Source organism: Puma concolor, chromosome B3, assembly GCF_028749965.1.
Source record: "Puma concolor isolate L17-30 chromosome B3, mPumCon1.1.hap2, whole genome shotgun sequence".
In the NCBI taxonomy this organism is placed as follows: Eukaryota; Metazoa; Chordata; class Mammalia; order Carnivora; family Felidae; genus Puma; species Puma concolor.
In genome coordinates, this window is record NC_141672.1 from 19,302,330 (window position 1) to 19,322,562 (window position 20,233).

The window sequence follows — 20,233 nt, forward strand, 5'->3', positions numbered from 1 at the left end:
CTTTTATAACTTATAGGGGGGCAAAATCGGTTGTGGCTTGAACTGATTTGTGGAAAACTCACCAGAATTGACATGACAGCATTATCAATCTTTGTGTATCCTCCTTAGTATGAATACCCACATATTTCACTGCAGAATTATTAATGGACTTTATTATAGTTCTTCCCAGATCAATCTCAGCTATTATATAACATGTAGTATATTCAATCTGAGAAATTCTGATTTCTGAATTATCTCTGAGCTCAGAAGTTTTAGGTAAGCAACTGTGGATCTATATAGCTTTCATAATGTTAGGAAGTTGAGCTCCTAGAACTCACGAGAAGTAATATATTCCTTTCTTTGGTAAGAGAAAATAACTAGAAAGCATACTTCATTCAAAAGTTCTCATTCAGACATATATCCCTGTGAGGTGTTGTCTGAGTGTGTGTGGCTAACATTTTTTTTTAAGAGTCAAAAGAATCCAATTCTCTCTCTTTGAAGGGCAGTGGACCCCTACCAAGAAGACACAGCAACATCCTGTCAAACAGTGGTGAGCAGCCCTGCCCATGTGGTCTAAAATAAAAATAATTGAAACATGGTGTTACTGAAGTTTTCAGCTTCCCTTCACAGAAAGGAAAAGGACAGTGAACCGGGTGGGGTTTCAAATTTCAGCCTTCCTGTCCCTTAGACATAAACCAACTAAGGAACCTAAACTCATTATAGGAAAAAAGCAAAAACAAAAAGACTAGAATATGATCAAGTAGAGAAGAATATGATAGTTGATGGTCAATAAATATATCATAAGTGGTGCTTCATTCATACTCTATTTTTTTCCCGAATTTTCCAACATCTCACACCTACTGAAGGGTCTCACTTGAATGAGGTTGCTGAATTAATACACTAAAAGTGACCATTAGAATCAAAAATGAACTGCTTTTCAGTACATCCGTCATGGCTGCAAATGTCTTTGGCATTCACAAGTACAAAAACACCCACCTCTCAAACCATTACACTATGCGTGAATCATCTTGGGTAATCTTGTCCAACCTTTGCTTGGTTAGTTTCTACTCCAACAGGCAGAACAAAGCAAGGTGAGGCATTTCAACAATGACATATACAGAACCACATGAAAGCCCAAATGACATAGCCAGTGGTACTATTCCAAATAAAAGGCCAAAGCTGATTCACTGGGACAGCCTCTTGGGTTACAAAGGTAATAGCTATGTGCAGATTTATAGAACCACATCAGGGTGAGGTAAATGACTCTGAAGTTGTCTTTACTGTGAACACTGCAGTAAAAGCACACAGTAGTTTAAGTGGTTTGGAAAAGAAACTTTTCTTACAAATGGACTAATGTAATCCTTTTTTAGATCCATATTGAAGTGTCTAAAATTAAAAACAAGCCTTTTAGTTTAGGAAATAAAATAAATCCAGGGGCCTATTTGTACATATGGATTCCAATAAAGGTATATAAAGTTGAAACAAAGCAATACATTATTTTTCATGTTTTCCAATTTGATCATTCTCTCAAATAATTTGAAAAAAAAAAAAGAAAGAAAAAAGAAAAGAAAACCTGCAGCATGGAAGTCAGCTGAGAGAGAAGAAAAACAAAAGACCAAAGAATTGGACAAAACAATCCTTCATCACAGGTAATTCGGTAGGATAGTTTAGACATTTTGTGCACCTATGGAAAGCAATCCAAGAAATAATACAAACTAAACATTGCTGAGACTGTACTTGACGTTCATATGGATTTTAAATGTCATTGCAAGATTTCATACCTGTTAAGATGGCATAGATCTCCTAAATGATAGTGTTTATGGTGGCACGATAGAGAATCTCATATATAATATTGTGGACCACCACTTTAAGCCCCATGCCCAAATCATAAACATTCTCTCGGGACTGCTCATCCTGCCTGCAGAGTTGGGTCTATAGCAGCCATGTATATATATGCGACTGGGTCATTCTGAATACAGTAGATCGATGTGGACATAAAACTTAAATTATCTTCCTTTGGTTTTTCTCCCGGAAACCTGGGATTGAGACTTAAAGGCAGCCCATCTGTCGAGTAGAGAAGATGGGAGCCCAGGGGCTGTGTGATGGCAGTCTCACCTGCCAACAGAAGGAAAACCAACTAACTCAGGGCAGGGGAGGAGGAATAAAACAGGTGGACAGAGAGAAGGTCAGGACACAGTAGGTGCCATCTGGGTTCCTACGGGCTTTCCATCTCCAAGTTTAGCCACTTACCTGCCTTCACATTCTGTTAAATATTTCTGTATCTTTATAATATTTTTTTTCTGTTTTGAAAAGTAACTTTCAATCAAGAGCCTCTCTGTTTATATCTATGAGCCCAGATGATGTGCATTTCATGTTCCTGGAAATCTCTCTGCAGCCTCAGTCTACCACCTTGCTCACAGCGTCTGGCAATTATTCTTTCCTAGGATGTCATGAGAAAACATTTGGTGCCTTACTTTGCTGTTTCATCTTCCGATTTTTTGAGGATTCCACTGGGCACACCTTTACCAACGGTAGTTGGCATCATATCTTCCCTAGAGTTCATCTTGCAAATAGATACAAAATACTTGAACCAGGCAAAAAGTCCTCTTACATCTGCCAAAGTCAGCGAGTAGGGAGAGTGGAAGATGTAAGGTATAGCAACTCAGTTAGTTTCACTGGTCACTTTCGTACTTTCTTGATTTCTTGTACTAGTTGGTTGGTGGTTCCTCAAACTCTCTCCTTCCCTTTTCTCATGACAATTCAGTTCTTACTAATATAACTGAATTTACACTCAATTTGCTGATACACTCCACCCTGATACCTGAATACTTGCCTCTTTTTTTCTACCTCAGCCCTTGAAGCATCCCTACCGCTGAATCTACTACTAACTTCCATTGGCCAACTCTCAATCCTTCATCCATTCCTTGGAGAATTTCATTCCTTGGGTCTGTGGAGCTCGTTATTATGTTCTCAGACTTTGGATTCTTGTGTTAGGTTCTTGTATTTTTCTTTCCCACTTATTTATATGAGCTTTATTCGATCTAAGACCTAGAGTCTTCTAAGCTAATTAACTAAAAAGAATATGTATGTATCCCACAATGAAAATGCTTCTCCTCCACAGGTCTGGACCAAATAGAATTATATTTTTTTATATTTTTAGTAGTTCTCGGGTGTCCTCAGGAAGATCTCTTGTCCTTTCTTGAGTCTTAGCTCTTGAACTTAGCCCTTGCTGATTCACTTACAGTTTTCTCTTACTGCATTTAAAATAGCCCCAGGGGCGCCTGGGTGGCGCAGTCGGTTAAGCGTCCGACTTCAGCCAGGTCACGATCTCGCGGTCTGTGGGTTCGAGCCCCGCGTCGGGCTCTGGTCTGATGGCTCGGAGCCTGGAGCCTGTTTCCGATTCTGTGTCTCCCTCTCTCTCTCTGCCCCTCCCCTGTTCATGCTCTGTCTCTCTCTGTCCCAAAAATAAATAAACGTTGAAAAAAAAAATTTAAAATAGCCCCAAATCTTAATGGATTAAAACAACAACTATTTTGTCATAGTTCATGATTTTGTGGGTCAGGGATTTGGACATGGCTTTGCGGGGCAATTCTGTTCCACATGACTTTGATTTTGTATTCAGTTGGCAGCTGATCTGGCCTGGAAGGTCCAAGGTGGCATCATTCATTTACCTGGTTCATTGTAGGGGTGATTCCCTGGCTGAAAGGCTGGGCTGGGCTCCTCTCCCTCTCTATATCATTCTGAATCCCCCCACAAGGTGTCTTCAGTGGAGTAGTTACATTTCCTGTATGGTGGCTCTGGTTCAGAGAATAAGCCTTCTAGAAGTTAGGGAGTAAAATTTGCCAGTTTCTTAAGAATGACGACTCAAACTACAAGGCATAATTTCTGTTGCATTCTATCAGTTAAAGCAGTCAAAGTGCCTGCCCAGATTTAAGAATATGGATCCCTCAGTGCCTCAAATAATTTGTGGTTCTCTTCAGTCCACTACATCTGATCAAGATTCTACTCTTTGTCAGCAGGTTTTTATGCAGAGTCACATTTTCAGTAACCATGGTTACTGCCAGCCAGTCTCCTGCATGTTTCTTGGCTGCCTAGATTACTATGCCACACAGAACTGATTAGACACCCTGATACAGTGTCTTATATGAACAACCTCTGTAGCTCAGTCTTATCGCTTAGCCTGCTTCCATATTCATCGATTAGACCTCTAGATTTTCCGTCTAAGTCAGCTCTGATTGTGACACTACACATCGCATATAGGTAAAATGCTTCTATCAGCTAGGGGTTGCAGTTCAGAGATAGCAATGGCTTAATCAAGGTAGACATTTATTTTTATATCACACAAAAGAAACTTAAAAATAATTAGTCAAGGGCAAGTATGGTGGGTCCATATCTTGGAAATTTATTATTGTTCTACCATTTTTAATACATGATTTTGGTCCTTAAAATGATTTTATAGCTGTTGTTACTCCAGCTACCACAATGGAGTTTCAGGCAGAGAAGCAGGAAGAGTGTGGTAAGGGGGGGGGGGGAGTGCAGAAATACCCATCCATTCTCCTCTTGAGGAGCCTTCCTGCATAGTCTCACCAAACAGCTTCCACTTACTTCTCATTCACCTGTTCATGCAAGAGAAGTGGGAAAGGTAGGTTTTGGTTGGGGCACACAGGGAACTAGTATAAAATCAGGATTTTGTGACCAAGGACAAAAGAAGGATGGATTTTAACTGGGGGACTATAAGTCTTTTTAACAAAGCTTTAAACAGGGATTTGCCTTTTTGGAGGTCAAAGCAAGTGAATACTATTCCAACAACTTTAGATTCAAAGAAAAGCTCTCCTTCTATAACACATCCTCAGCTGCCTTGCAAATGGCCACATTACATGATTAAAATTTGAAACTTTTAACTTAGAAATCAGTTGTTTTTTTTTTAATTAAACCCAAGTATTATGGGCAGGATCATACTGCAAGTTCCACCATTATTATATCTTCAGCAGAATTATTTGGTCAAATTATTTATCCCAGAGAAAGATTTAATGACTCCAAAGGACCTTAATACCTAAAATGAGGGAAAGGAGGAAAAAAAAGGAGGGTTATAATTATGGACATGGTTGTCTCTTTCACAGTTTTTCTGAAGAGTACTCCTCCACCATTCAATAGCATGACCACAGGTTGATATTTCTTCTGAAATATCATGTCTTATTTATTTCTCCAGTAACTTTTAGTATTTGTTGAGCTTCATAAATATTCACTTACAAAGCACACATTTTCTCTTCTCTGCCAAGAATGTATCATTAATATTTGGATTCTGAAGATGTGGACAATGTCGATGGTAACCATGTTGGCAGCAATATGTGGAGGTCTTCTTAACCAGTAACATTTACATGTACTTTTGAAGTCCCACAGTAGCATAGTAGGTAGGAACTGAGGCCAAAATAGGTTAAAAACTACTCAAAATAAGAACAGAAAGACCGTTAATTGCAAAGTCAGGTCTTAAGTCTGCTTGGGTCTGTATGGCTCCTGGCCCATTCTTTCATTTAAGAAATTCCTTTCCAACTCTTTCTTTGTTCCTTGACTCAGTGCTTCTCATTCAAGCTCAGTTCTCTCATAAGATTTATGGTCTTCATAAAATTTATCCAGATATTTAGAAAGGCACTAATACTTTGAGAGGGCTCAATGATACCACTTGAGTGGTTCCCTTTATCAAAGTAGAAAATTAATAAGGATGAGAAAAATAACATTGGTGTTGAGGAGTTGTATAGAGGGAAGGCATTGGCATAAGATAATAGAAAAAGGAAAGCGAAAAAGTAATTATATTTTTATTTATGGAGCACTTTCTATGTACTCATCATTGGGCAAAGCCAGATTCAACCTTGGAAATTTACACCACACATAAATGAAGAGTTGGCTGCCTCATTCAATCTCTTCTTTTGTTCCTTGCCTCTGCTTCAGGACCCCACAGGGTTAAGCAGAGGGTGACTAAAGATGAGGGAAGGTGCAGAAAAAGTCATGCCTGGTATTTCTCTGATGGTGTAAGCCCACTGGGAGGTGGACCCTTTTGTGGGTTGCTGATATATCTCTAGAGGAATCCCCTTACTAACGTTCGACACAGAAAGACATTTTCTGACAAGCCTATTTTAAGTGTCCCCTTTGGCACTTCTGCACTTTCAGCTGCCTATCTCCCGTTAGAGTTGGATGTCAACTGCCTAGATCTCCCCCATATCTGGTTCATGGGAAGCTTGGTCTTTAGTCTTGCTGTTTGTGGACTGAACTTTGCTTCTATGTAGCTCTTCATCTGGATTTTCTAGCTCTAGTCACCCTTTATAATGTCTTCAATACGGAAGATGAACAAAGGGCAGCAAAACCAAGTTTTAATGATTAATAAACAGGGTATCATATACTCTGGTTTTGTTCAAGCTTAACAATAACAACAATAGGATGGTGATAAAACAACAACAAAACTAACTCAATCTTATGCCTAAATGAGCTAATACTATACTTTGGAATGGGTGAGTACTGTGTATTTGTTTCATTTTTCAGTCCAAACAATAAGACAGTAAGAAAATTCACATTAAGCATCCTTTTATACGAGGAATTGTGCCAAAAATAGCTACGAAGGCGTTCTTCTATCCTCAAGTACCACAAATACCACATTTAATCATGAAGATCCTAGTAACCACCTTTCACATTAATCACTATCAAAGAGAATAAACATGATACAACTAGGAAAATAGACATTTTAAGTAAAAAAAAGAATAAAGAAACAAGAGTACTTATTTTCTCCTTGCCTCTAAATCTCATGGATTCACCCAGACGAAATTTGTTAGAACTAAACACGTTAAACATGAACAACTCCTTTTAAAAGTTTGGTTACATTCCATTGGACAAATTAGCCTAATTTGATGCCCCATCCCTGGAAATGTCCTTTGTTAATGTGGTAACATTAGCATATATATATATATACTTGTACTCCATAAAATATTTGATATATCTTCACTTCAAGATGGCACTCTCAAGTATTATAATACTTGAGTTTTTCTTTTGTCTTTGTTTTTTTTTTTAAACTTTATCTTTTGAAATAGTTATAGACTCCTAGGAAGTTCACACTTCTATAGATGCTTACATTTTTCTGTGTATGTGATCATTGGAAAAGCAATGTATTGATTTTATTTGGTGGCTAAATAGATTCAATGTTATACTTTCAAAGTCATCAAAATGATAAAAAATATTTACAGCACTCAGGTTTAGGTAGTTTCTGCAATAAGGTCAATTTCAATTATTTATTTATTATTGAAGACGAAGCCTTACTCATTTACTGCTAACTCCAGAGGTACTTGATGTTCAAATAGGGAAAATCTTTAGAGTGGAGAAGTATAACTGCAAGGAAATTTCATGTATGTAGAAATATCTTTAGGTAAAAATTTGCAAAATGTATATTTTTGTAGGTGATCAAATTCTCTGGTTTTATAGTTTTATATAAAACCATATTAGTAGATTATTTGATATTTGTCTTAGTATAGTTCCATAGCTCTTGCCTAATATTTCAAAGGCTCTATTATATTAATTCTTAAAATAAGGCAATGAACTTAGAGTAGCTATGATTATTTCCAATTTTGAAATGAAGTTTTAGAGGTATAGAGAGCCTGGATGATTCATCTTTATTTATCTAGCAGGTTCCTCGTTCAGCTCAGACCACACTCTACTACACTGCATGAACTTTTTTTTTTTTTTAATACGGTACATTATAAATAAGAATTTGCTAACTCAGGTAAATTATATTGAGGATTTTCACATTTTATTATCACTCAATTTGGAGATTGTATTTGATATACAACTTCAACTGATAGAACTCTTGTTGAATATGACAATTGGTGTTTCAAAATTAGCCTTGATGAATACTTGTATCTACATCTGTTAATCCTTTCTTAAAAAGATTAATTCAATGAGCACTGAAACATACCTGGGCAGGAAAAGATTGATTCTCAAGTAAATTATCATTAAATCCAAATGGAATTAGGCAAGCTCTTTGAACCTTCCCATTTTGGCCTATTAGTGCTGCGGTACTGCCTGGATTGGGTTAGGGCAAGGGGTACATCAAGATCACTCTCTTATTTGTTCTTTAGGATGCAGCTAAAGTCTAATTGTACTTATGTTTATATTTTCCATTGTGTATCTTGGGCCCTCCACCCATGGCCAATGCCTTCCCAAAGGATGAAATTTTTATGCTTCAAGTCTGTTCATTTGAAGAGGAAATATAGTCACTATTCTCAAATCCTGAACAGGCTGGAAGGCTATGAGCTTCAGCCAGATCTCTATTAGCCAACTCAAAGCAAAACGCTTTGAAGGATGGGCCAGGGGGCAGTAAAATTTGGTAAGTAATGGGGAAAAAAGATATGGTCAAATTCTTGTTCCCCAAATCCTCAGTGATTACATGTTTCTCATGGCCTTGAAGCTCACCTCTTTTGCTCCCTAAACTGCCCTACCGATGTGTACAAAGATACCTCCCTTGACTATTCAGATCATTCAACGAGTGCACGTGGCCCCCCAGTTACAGAAAAGCACAGTGGGGAATACAAAGAAACAGTACATGCTTTCTAGTGTCCAAACATTTAGGTCAGTGTTTATGCAAAATCAGTGGCCCTCTTTAACCCTGTTCTGATGTAACATAACAAACAAATAGGCCTGCCTCACAGGAGAGAAGCAGTGCACATGAACATAATTTATAAGTTAATTAGTACAGTCTACTGTGGCCAAGTAGTGACAGATGTGATACCTGCTTTCAGGGAAAAAATGAGAAAGAAGGAAAAACAGCAAAGGTCAGTTCCTTCTCTAGGGAGATTTGTGGTCACACACAGGTCACACTGCCTGGCATAGGAAAAAACATTTTTAATAGGCCAAAGTATCTTTGAAAGGCAAATTATAAACATCCTGAATGCAATTAAAAACACAAACTAAATTCTTTAACCAAGTGAATGGTGAAATGTATGTACTGGGGAGAAGGATGGACAAAGCAGTAGCTGTTTAGAACATTAAAATGTTTTTCATGTTTTAAAAGAGATTGGGGCGCCTGGGTGGCTCAGTCAGTTAAGCACCTGACTTGGGCTCAGGTCATGATCTCACAGTTTGTGAGTTTGAGCCCTGCGTCAGGCTCCGTGCGGTCAGCTTGGAGCCTGAGCCTGCTTCAGATTCTGTGTCTTTCTCTTTGCCCCTTTCCTGCTTCTTCTCTGTCTCTCTCTCCCTCTCAAAAATAAATAACATTAAAAAAATAGATTGATTTTATAGATTCTATATTACCTGAAGTTTTCCATAAACTTTCTTTTTCCTTTTTTTGGTACTGAAAGATCTATTATCAAACTGGCCAAATGTTTATACAAAGCAAAGTTGGCAGTGGAGAGGAGAAGTTTATAGCAATCTGTGAAATGTATTGTGTTTTGCCACGCTATCTAATATGAGTGAAATGATACCACCGTCTAAGAATCCTGACTCAGCCTGTTTCGAGTCAAACTAGGATGATCTATGCAGATGAATTTATGTAGTAATTGAGTGACCACAATTGCTTCTTGTCAGGGTTGCAGGAATTCGGCGTCTGTGCAACCTTAAACGCGAAGCAACAAACATACAAAATACCGTCACTGCCAACCCATTCAAGTGTTGGCCAGTTTTCACCCCTAGGCTGAGGCAGACGTTTCCAGGCAGAAAGCAGATAGTAGGGAAGAACTCTGGAGACCAGCATGTTTCGGGGAGTGAAGAGAAGCAGTGTGGGGCAGAGAGGGAAGCTGAACCACAAAGCAGCTGCAGCTGTAGAGAAGGATAAAACTGTACTCGCATCTCTTAGTGTCCCTGGCTGCATCTGAACTTTAAACTGGACAAAGACACATTAGCAGGAGAAAAGCATGCAAACTTATATAAGTTTTATAGGACACAGGAGACCTCATTAGGAAATAAAGGCCCAAAGAATCAGACTGAGGTACTCATTTATTTTTATTTTTTATTTATTTTTATTTTTGTATTTTAGAAAGAGAGAGAGGAGCGCCTGGGTGGCGCGGTCAGTTAAGTGTCCAGTTCTTGATTTCGGCTCAGGTTATGAGCTCACTGGTTCCTGAGATTGAGCCCTGCATCAGGCTCTGCACCGCCCGCACAGAGCCTGCTTGGGATTCTCTGCCTTTTTCTCTCGGCCCCTCCCCTTCTCTCTCTGTCTCTCTCTCTGTCTCTCTCTCTCTCTGTCTCAAATACATATAAAAACCAAACATTATAAACATCTTTAAAAAAAAATAGGGAGAGAGTGTGAGTGAAGAGAAGGGCAGAGGGAGAGGGAGAGAGAGAGAAAGTGAGAGAGAGCGCTCGAGAGAATCCCAAACAGGTTCTAGGATCAGTGCGGAGCCCAATGTGGGGCTCAAACTCACGGACCCTGAGACCATGACCTGAGCTGAAATCAACAGTTGGACGCTCAGCCAACTGAGCCACCCAGGCACCTCCAGACTAATGTCATTTTATGTTAGATTTTACAAAGAATTCATGGTCACTGGGGGGACATGAGTTAATTGTGGTAAACTGTGGGAAACTCAGCAAGTCCTATTTGTTTGGAATCTTTTTGATGTCCGGTTTTCTCCAGAGGGAAGGTACTTCTCACAGGAGGGTTTTACAACCTGCTTCAGGGCAAAAGAATGAAGGGAGGAGGAGGTCACAGGGACCTTTCTGCTTCTGTCATCCTCTCAAACTCTGTTTAAAACATTCAGTATGCCAAGGTGCTGTATCTTGAGGTAGTGCGTCCTGAGCCCCATCACAACCTAAGCCCTATCTAAACTCACGGTGAACTCAGACACAGGGTTGGCCCTAAGAGTTGTCCCAAACTGAGAGAGGGCTTTTGACTTTTACCACCCTTATTTCCAAACATCATCCAATCACATATATCTTCTTAAAAACTATAACCTATAAAAATGTAAACTCATTAACACACCAAAATCAGAGTTCTCATTTTTTTTTTCAATAAAAAGATTTAGAATCCAATGATTTATCTAGGACAATGATTATCCAAAAGTGTCAGCAGAATCAGCATCACCTGGGAACTTACTAGAACTCTAAATTCTTTGGCCCTACCCCAGAGCTTCTGATTCAATGACTCTGGGGTATGGCTCAGAAATCTGTGCTTTAAACAGGTCCTCCAGGAAATTCCAGTATACTCTAGAGTCTGAGAACCATTGATCTAGTAGTTGTAAAATATATTTCTTTAGTCGAGGGAAAAAAGCTGTTCAGAATTTTTCAAAACTATAGGGCTGGATTGGAACCGAATCACATTCATGAGTTAGATTTTGGTTTCTGTGAGTTTTACTCCATTTTTCTTAATTGTCTACCTGTTTCACCTGGTTTCTGCTATGCATGCAGGTGACATCTGGATGCCTACTCTGGGCAAAGACCAAATTTGTGGTTTGCTTAACTATGTCCTACGTAAGCGCTGAACAGAAGGAAGACATCATTTCACATGAATTGATGGCATGAAAAAAAGAAACGTTAAGAATGACAAGGATTTCCACTTTAGCAAGCCTCAACAAGATCAGGAAATAGCTTGTCTGCGGCTTTATGATGATCATGCAGTCAAATGTTTATCTTCTATAAACTTAAGATCATCCAAAGTGTAATTTGGGATAAGAATTTTGTTCTGTAAGTTTACATCCCTTTTCTAACCCTTTTTCTCTTGTTGAACTGTTCATACCTGTTTGCCATTGGAATGAGGGTTTCCTTCTAGTATGATATTGCTAGAAGAAGTGAGCTGAATCTAGTCACATACTTCCATAGAATCAAATATAGGAAAATCATACTTTTATAGAGTAGAAACCTGGCAAATACTACCTTAACCAAGTGGTCAAGGTTAACATCACCTGTGATAAGCCATGTCGGATATATGTACCAAATATCTTCATCCATGTGGCTGTGTCCTTCTTGTCATCCAGGAGCTGTTCAAATGGGAACTTCTTAGAGAATACTTTGGGCAACATATCCAAAATTATCTCCCGTCTACTTCTAGAAATTTCTATTCAAATATCTGCTTTATTTTCTTCATAGTTTTGTTTTTATTTCGTTTTCTTTCTTTCTTTTTTTTTTTTTTTTTGATATATATAGAGAGACCCAAAGAAGCAGACTATGTTTGTGTGCCTGAAAGCAAGTGGGGGAAGGGCAGAGGGAGAAACTCTTAAGCAGGTTCCATGCTCAGCACTGAGCCCCACAGGGGGCTTGATCCCATGACCATGAGATCATGACCTGAGCCAAAACCAAGAGTTGGACGCTAAACTGACTGAGCCACCCAGGCAACTGTCCATAGGTTTTTCAAACTCTGCAATTATTCTGTTATGTGTGTATGTGTCTGTGAGCATGTTCTGTTATTTACTTGTTTCCATTGCTAGATCAGAAGCACCATGATAGTAAGCAACATCTTTATCTCATTCATAAATACCTGCCAAGGATTTAGAATAGTGCTTGCTAGGAGTGCCTGGGTGGCTCAGTTGGTTAAGGGTCCGACCTCGGCTCAGGTCCTGATCTTGCGGTTTGTGAGATCGAGCCCCGCGTAGGGCTCTGTGCTGACAGCTCGGAGCCTGGAGCTTGCTTTGGATTCTGTGTCTCCCTCTCTCTCTGCCCCTCCCCCACTTGTGCTCTGTCTCTCTCTATCAAAAATAAATAAAATGTGGGGCGCCTGGGTGGCTCAGTCGGTTAAGCCGCCGACTTCCACTCAGGTCATGATCTCCTGGTCTGTGAGTTCAAGCCCCTCATCAGGCTCTGTGCTGACAGCTCAGAGCCTGGAGCCTGTTTCAGATTCTGTGTCTCCCTCTCTCTGACCCTCCCCTGTTCATGCTCTGTCTCTCCCTGTCTCAAAAATAAATAAAACGTTAAAAAAAATTTAAAAAAAATAAATAAAATGTAAAAAGAAATTTTTAGAATAGCACTTGCCATATGATAGACACTCAGTCAATACTGTTTTTTAAAGGGTTTTGTCCTAGTCTCTTGCAAGTCACACATATCAAAGGTAGAATTTGAATTCAGTTTTACCCTAAATCCATGATTTCTTCACCAAGCTGCCACATATGCAAATAAGATTATCATCAGAGTAAATAATAATAACTAACATTTATTGACTTGTTATGTGCTGGAGTGGTTTACATATAGTTGAATCCCACAGCTGTAGGAAAAACTCAGGTATTATTATCCTGGTTTTACAGATTAGGAACCCGAGGTTCTGAGAGAGCGATTTTCCCAAATGCACAAAAGTAGCAAGTCCTAGAACCATCTGAATTGGATGCTCAGATGCTAAGCCATTTTGTCAGTGGTATTCAGAATTTAGTTGCTTCAGGGTCACCTGAGGGTATGCTTCCAAAGTCTAGATTGTCTGTTCCTGTCTCCAGGGGCTCAGAATCTGTGGGCATAGGCTGGGGTTCAATTATCAGCATTTTAACTTACCCCAGGTTTCTAAGGCAAGTACCAAACACTGCACTTTGTTAGATTCCAGTAGAGCAGACTAAAAGTGCCATATGGTGACAGTGGCCAGGAGATAAAGGATGTAGATTTTTGGAAAAATCCCTGCTGAAATCTCAATCGTGTACAAGGAAAGCGCAGTTCAGAGAATGAGCCTGGCAACCATCACTACTCCCTATGGCCTTTTGGTCAAGTTCGGATCAAGTCTGGCGCTGATTACCCTGTGGGGACAGATGAGATCAGAGCCAGAGTGTGTCTGGCTTCAGGGACATTAACACACCTTTCTGATGGAATGAACGGCTCTTCACTTGGAAAGGTGACAAGAAAGTGAATTTCTTGATGGGTGACTCTGGGCTGTAGGAATAGAGGCCAAGTTTTAATCTTAGTGGAGGAAGACTTGCCTTTGACACACCTGACTTTTGACATGAATGCTTTAGCTGCTTGTACTCGGGCCTCAAATTGGAGTGAGGGAAAGGCAGAGTCTGCCATTGGCTGATGATGGGTTTTCATCAGCTCATAACAAAACTGAATAGCTCAGACAGACTGTTGAAATAAATTTAATACTATTTTGAAAGAGAAAAAAAGAAAGAAAGAGTAGATTCATTTTTGGCAGCTAAATTCAATTCTGTGTGAAAGTAAAGCTGACATAATTTGAAATGCCACGAGAACCTTAAATCTACCCCCACCCCCCCACCCCCACCCCTGGGTTTCTTTGCTTGCCCCATCCTCTGTCTCTGTTATGTCTCTACCTCTTCTCCTTCAAGGAGCCTAGTTTCCTGTTTCATGTGGCTTTGGCCCCTTCCCGGACTATTTCCATTTCCTCTGGCCATTAACACCAGCTACTCATGTTTAGCATGCATTTGGTTATGAGAGTCTGTCCAAAGGTCTTCCCTTGGGATTTCATCCTCCTGCCTGAACGGAAGGTCAACGAAACATAAAGCGGGTTCCGTGTTTTGTGAAGTCTTCTGTGTCCCTAAAGTGGCAAAGAGCACAGCAATACAGCCAGTCCTCTGGGGAAAATTTAATCAATCAAAATGCCTTTGCTATTTCCTCCTGGGTTAGCGATGGTGAGGCCAGTTGTTGTCTTTTGTACCAACCCAAATGCACAACCTGCATCAATATTAAAGATACTTGTGTGACCTTAAATTAATTGTAGTTAGTGGCAGGCTAAGAAAATACATACAAAGCCAAAGAAGATAATTATAACTCATAAATTCCTCCACTCAGAGATGACCACTGCTGTTAACATTTTGGGACGTGTCTTTCTGGTTTTATTCTATACACATATCTAGGTACGTACATGTATACAAGCAGAGACAGATTTTTATTTCACAAGAACCATGATTTCTATCCTAATTTATAATCTATTATTTTCTCTCCCTTTAAATAAGACTATACAACATTATTTTGATGATTATGCATTACCCAGTTATAGATACGTATTCTATTAATTTAGCCTCTGTTTTGGGATTTTTTATAGTTTATTTATTTATTTTGAGAGAGAGAACACAAGCTGGGGAAGGGCAGAGAGAGAGAGGGAGAGAGAGGGAGAGAGAGAGGGAATCCCAAGCAGGCCCCACACTGTCAGTTCAGAGCCCTATGTGGGGCTCAAACTGATGAACCATGAGATCATGACCTAAGCTGAAACCAAGGGTCAGACACTTAACCAACTGAGCCACCCAGACACCCTTCTGTATTTGGATTCTTATGCTTTTTTCATTATTTGGCCCTCCTTTTCAAAATTCTGTAAAGAATATCTTTCTAAACACACCCTGATATTTTTGCTGAATTACATGATTTTTTTTTCTCTCTTTAATGTATACCTTCTTATTCTTCAAATTTTTATTAGTGGTTCTCAAAGTGTGGTCCCCAGGCTAGCAGCATCAGCAATAGCAGGATATTTGCTGATAAGACAAATTACCAGGCCCCACTCCAGACTTACATAATCAGAAATTCCGGGAGGTGTGTCTAAGTAACCTGTGGTATAACAACTCCTTCTTGTGATCCTGATAGTTAATGTGTGAGATCTGTGGTCTAGGGCATTTGGTTGTTGGAGAGAATTGTCAGGCTAGTGGGTTCACCTGCCGGCATAAGCCAGTGCAATGTAAGTCCCATAGCAATGTTGGAATGTGAAGATGGGAACATACATTTTCTCAGAAAATTCAGCTGTTTGCCTCAGAATCTAGATTTTGCTACCTCTGAGAATAACAGCTTTTCTGGCAGGACTTTTGCAGCTCTTTGAAGCCCAGAATCACTGGCCTTCATTATCTGTCACCTGAAGAGCCACACTCAACTCCTGAATTTTCTTCATGTGTTATTTCCCCTTCCAACAAGCCAGCTTTCATTTAATACCCAAAGTTTAATTGTTGCTCCAAAAATGATAGCTATATAACCCTACTTGAAATCCCATCAGTGATTCCTCCATGTCTACCGGACAAAATTTAAATTCATGAGTGTGATAGGACCCTTCGCAGCCTGGTCGCTTATTACTGTTTGAATCTCATCTGCCACTTAGCACCCCCTTATTTTAGCCATATTAGCCACTTTGGGTTCCCTGTAAAAGCCTTTCTCTTTCACGAATCCATGTCTTAACCCTCAACTTGAAATATTCTAAGCCTTGATCATACAGAAAAATTCTCTTCTTTCTTTAGAACCTACTCAAATGTCACCTTATTTGCGAATGCTTCTCTGTTACTTCAATATAGTACAATTATTTGAATGCTACTTTATTTACACCTGAGTCTGAGTCTCATTATGAGTTTCTCACACTACCTTATAAATTAGTGTCTTTTTCCTATCACTTGAGTGTGGAAATCAGATATTGTCTTCTTAAATATCAATAGAGTACCACCTACTTAACAGACGTTCAGTAATAGTTAAATGCTTGAATGAATCTTGAAAATTTAAAATTTCCAAATGTAAGGAAGATTATATTACCATCAAACATTTACTGCTATACAAATTCAATATTACTGAAAATGTGGAAGAAAAAGGACTCTTCATCAAATAGGAAATAGAATTAATAAACATTCTCTGTAATAGAGCAACTTATTTAAAGTAATTTTTGCTACAGTTAAACTGAAAATAGCTTCACAACTGAATATTGATTTGATGAATTATTTTTATCTTATTGTATTGTTCTGCTGTTCAGAAAAACACAAACAACTAATATTATTTTGGCCTTACTTTATTGGATGGAATGTGAAGTTGAGGATACATAGCCTTATTATAAAATAGAGATGATTCTTTTTAATATTTTATGTTTTTATTTATTTTTGAGACAGAAAGAGAGAGAGAGAAAGACAGAGCATGAGTGGGGGAGGGGCAGAGAGAGACGAAGACACAGAATCCAAAGCAAGCTCCAGGCTCTGAGCTGTCAACACAGAGTCCAACGCAGAGCTCGAACTCACAAACTGTGAAATCATGACCTGAGCCAAAGCTGGAGGTTTAGCCAACTGAGCCATCCAGGTGATATAAAAGAGATTATTTTAATGGAATGACATTGTGCTATTGAAACTGATATTTGCTGCAAACAACATTTATTTGCAATCCTCCATATTCTAAAGAAGAGTTGACTAGTTGCTTAATGCTTTACATAAAGAGATGATGTCAGCATCCTCCCTAAACTAATAGTCTTATTCCCTTATCTTTATTGTTGTTTGTCAAGCTTTCAGAGCCTCACTGACCAGCCACAGGGAGATCAGTGCTGTCAAGAAGTAGTTAGTTTGGGGAGCAGAGCTGGCTAACTTAGTAGAGTGTTCGATTCTTGATCTAGGTGTCATGAGTGGAGCCCCACAATGGGTGTAGAGCTTAGTTAGAAAGAAAGAAAAGAAAGAAAGAAAGAAAGAAAGAAAGAAAGAAAGAAAGAAAGAAAGAAAGAAAGAAAAAGAAAGGGTTATTCCATCACTTTCCTTGGCGACCTGGGGGAACTTGCCAATTCTTTGGGATCCACTCAATCTCTGTCTTTCGTGGAAGACCACACATTCTGCCTCCCTTTTACTCAGTGATTTGGGGCAGTAGGGAGGCACATAATAGGACTTGAGGCAGTGTACTGTTGAGAGAGTTTCTGCCACATTGAACAAATGTGCCTCAGCATAAGGTCTTTGCATGAAATGCCTGTGCCCTGCATAAAAAGGAGTGATTTCATCACAGTTGGAATGCCTGACAGATTTCAATAGTATGCCATCCCAGGAAGTATTACTCAAAAGGAATTAATTTAATAATTGATAGTTTCATGTTCAACAAGATTCTTGTATATCAGATTCATAAAATAAGCATTCAGTAGGGCCCTTGGAGAGAATGGACTACTACCCATTTTCTTTCAGGAAAAATCAACTGTATGAATCCTATTCCTTCCTACCTGAAATTTGTATGAGGATGAAATCCAGTGCTTTGTAAGAAATACACATATGGGGGCGCCTGGGTGGCTCAGTCGTTAAGCGTCCGACTTCGGCTCAGGTCATGATCTCGCGGTCCATGAGTTCGAGCCCCACGTCGGGCTCTGTGCTGACGGCTCAGAGCCTGGAGCCTGTTTCAGATTCTGTGTCTCCCTCTCTCTCTGCCCCTCCCCCGTTCATGCTCTGTCTCTCCCTGTCTCAAAAATAAATAAAACTTTTAAAAAAATTAAAAAAAAAAGAGTTACATAGTACATTTATTTATTCAATACTTGCCAGGGGAGAGGGAGGTAGAGGATGGGTAAAATGAGTAAAGGGGAATGGAAATACTTGTTTCCAGTTATAGCATGAATCTTATAGGGGATGAAAGGTACAGCACAGAAAATATAGTCAATAGTATTGTAAGACTGTTGCTTGATAGCTACACCTATGGGGAGCAGAGCAGAGCCTATGGACTCATTGAATCACTATCTTTTACCCCTGAAACTAATATAACATTTGTCAACTGTACTTCAGTAATATATAAATGCGTGTTATTTATTCATTGAATTGTTCATTGAGAGTCTACTATGTGCCTGGTACACTTGTAAGTGCTGGGGAAACACTGTTGTGTAAGCCAGCAGAACCCCGATTTCTGTGGGGTGGAGCAGATAATAATAAAATAAGCTTGGGCACCTGGGTGGCTCAGTTGGTTGAGTGCCTGACTCTTGCTTTTGGCTCAGGTCATGGTCCCAGGGTCATGGGAAGGAGCCCCCTGTCAGCCTCCATGTTGAGTGTAAAGTCTGCTTAAGATCCTCTCTCTCTCCCTCTGCCTTTCCCTGCCCCCTCTCTCTCTAAAATTAATAATAATAATATAAAACGTTTTGAAAAAAATAGTAAGCAAACATGGGGCACTTAACTGGTTCAGTAAGTATAACATGTGACTCTTGATCTCAGGGTTGCAAGTTTGAGCTCCCCCCGTGTTGAATGTAGACATTACTTGAAAATAAAATCTTAAAAAAGAAGTAAACCAACACATAAGTGATCCAATTTCTGAGAGAAAGAAACCAATAAAAATTCAGGCAGGTAATGAATGAGACAATGAATGACCTGCTTGGAGCTGTTCTGGATATGATAAGGAAAGGCAGTCTAGCGTCTTAAAATCAAATGGCTAATACCTTAAGCAAGCAAGTAGAATATGTCGGTATTATATGCACAGGTAGGTGGTCATTGGAACACAAAGGAAAAAAATCTCTTACCCAATTTGGGGAGATCTGGGAAATCTTTACCAGGGAAAAGAAGGGTGATAAAGCTTGATGGCCAAATAACAGCCTGGAAGAACAGAGATGTGGGTGTGAACTTGTTTTTCCTGTGTTACATTTGCTTGTGATTTATCCTCTCTGATTCTTTTCTGTCTTGTACCACGAGGTACATAATACCCCCTCAAGGGAGGGGACTGAGAGAAAGGTGGTAATCAAGACCCAGAATAAGAAAGAGCCTCATATATTCTTGGAAATAGAAGCAGTTCACCGAGAATGAGGGTAGGAAATGAAAAACATGAGTTAGAGATCTGGTCATGAAGGACCATGCTAAGAAGTAGGGAGCATATTTGTGTGTAAACAAGAGGCCAAGGCCATTTAAGGGTATCAAGATTAATCTCATAAATCTTACAAATCACAAAATTGCAGGAGTTTTAATTTTCTTTTTTAATGTTACCTATATTTTATACTTTTCTAATTATACTGGCATGTGTTTTGAATTCTGAAAGCTGAGAAAGTTGAGAAAGTGAAAAAGAAACTGAATTGAGTGAGTTCAACAAGGTGAAGGGCATAAAGTTAGCGACATCCCTGCACAAATGCATAAGGTGAGTGTCTAATCCCAAATAAGTGCAGTTATTCACTGGCTTCTGTGTCTCAGGCCATTAGGACACAGGGATGGGTAGCCAGAGAGCCACCACCTCTCTGGTGGACATTTTTTTCTGTAGTTTTTGGGATTTTCACACACATATGTTACTTTGGGGAGGGTATTGAACCACAATAACTTAACCACCCTGAAACTTCTAATACACAATGCAATATGGAAGTTTGCCTGGTCCTGGTAACCCGTTTACAGAAGATTCACTAATGCTGAAAAACTGTGCATGCTACAACCCAGCAATCAAACACTTAAGAAAAATGTTTTGAGAGATAGAGACCAAGCAGGAAGGGACAGAGAGACAGGGAGAGAGAATTCCAAGCAGGCTCTTCACTGTCAGCACAGAGCCTGACGTGGGGCTCAATCCTACAAACCATGAGATCATGACCTGAGCCAAGATCAAGAGTTGGATGCTTAACAGACCGAATCACCCAGGCGCCCCTCAACTCCTAAGTATATGCCCAACAGAGATGTGCATAAATGCTCTCCAAGAAATTGTACAAGGCACCACA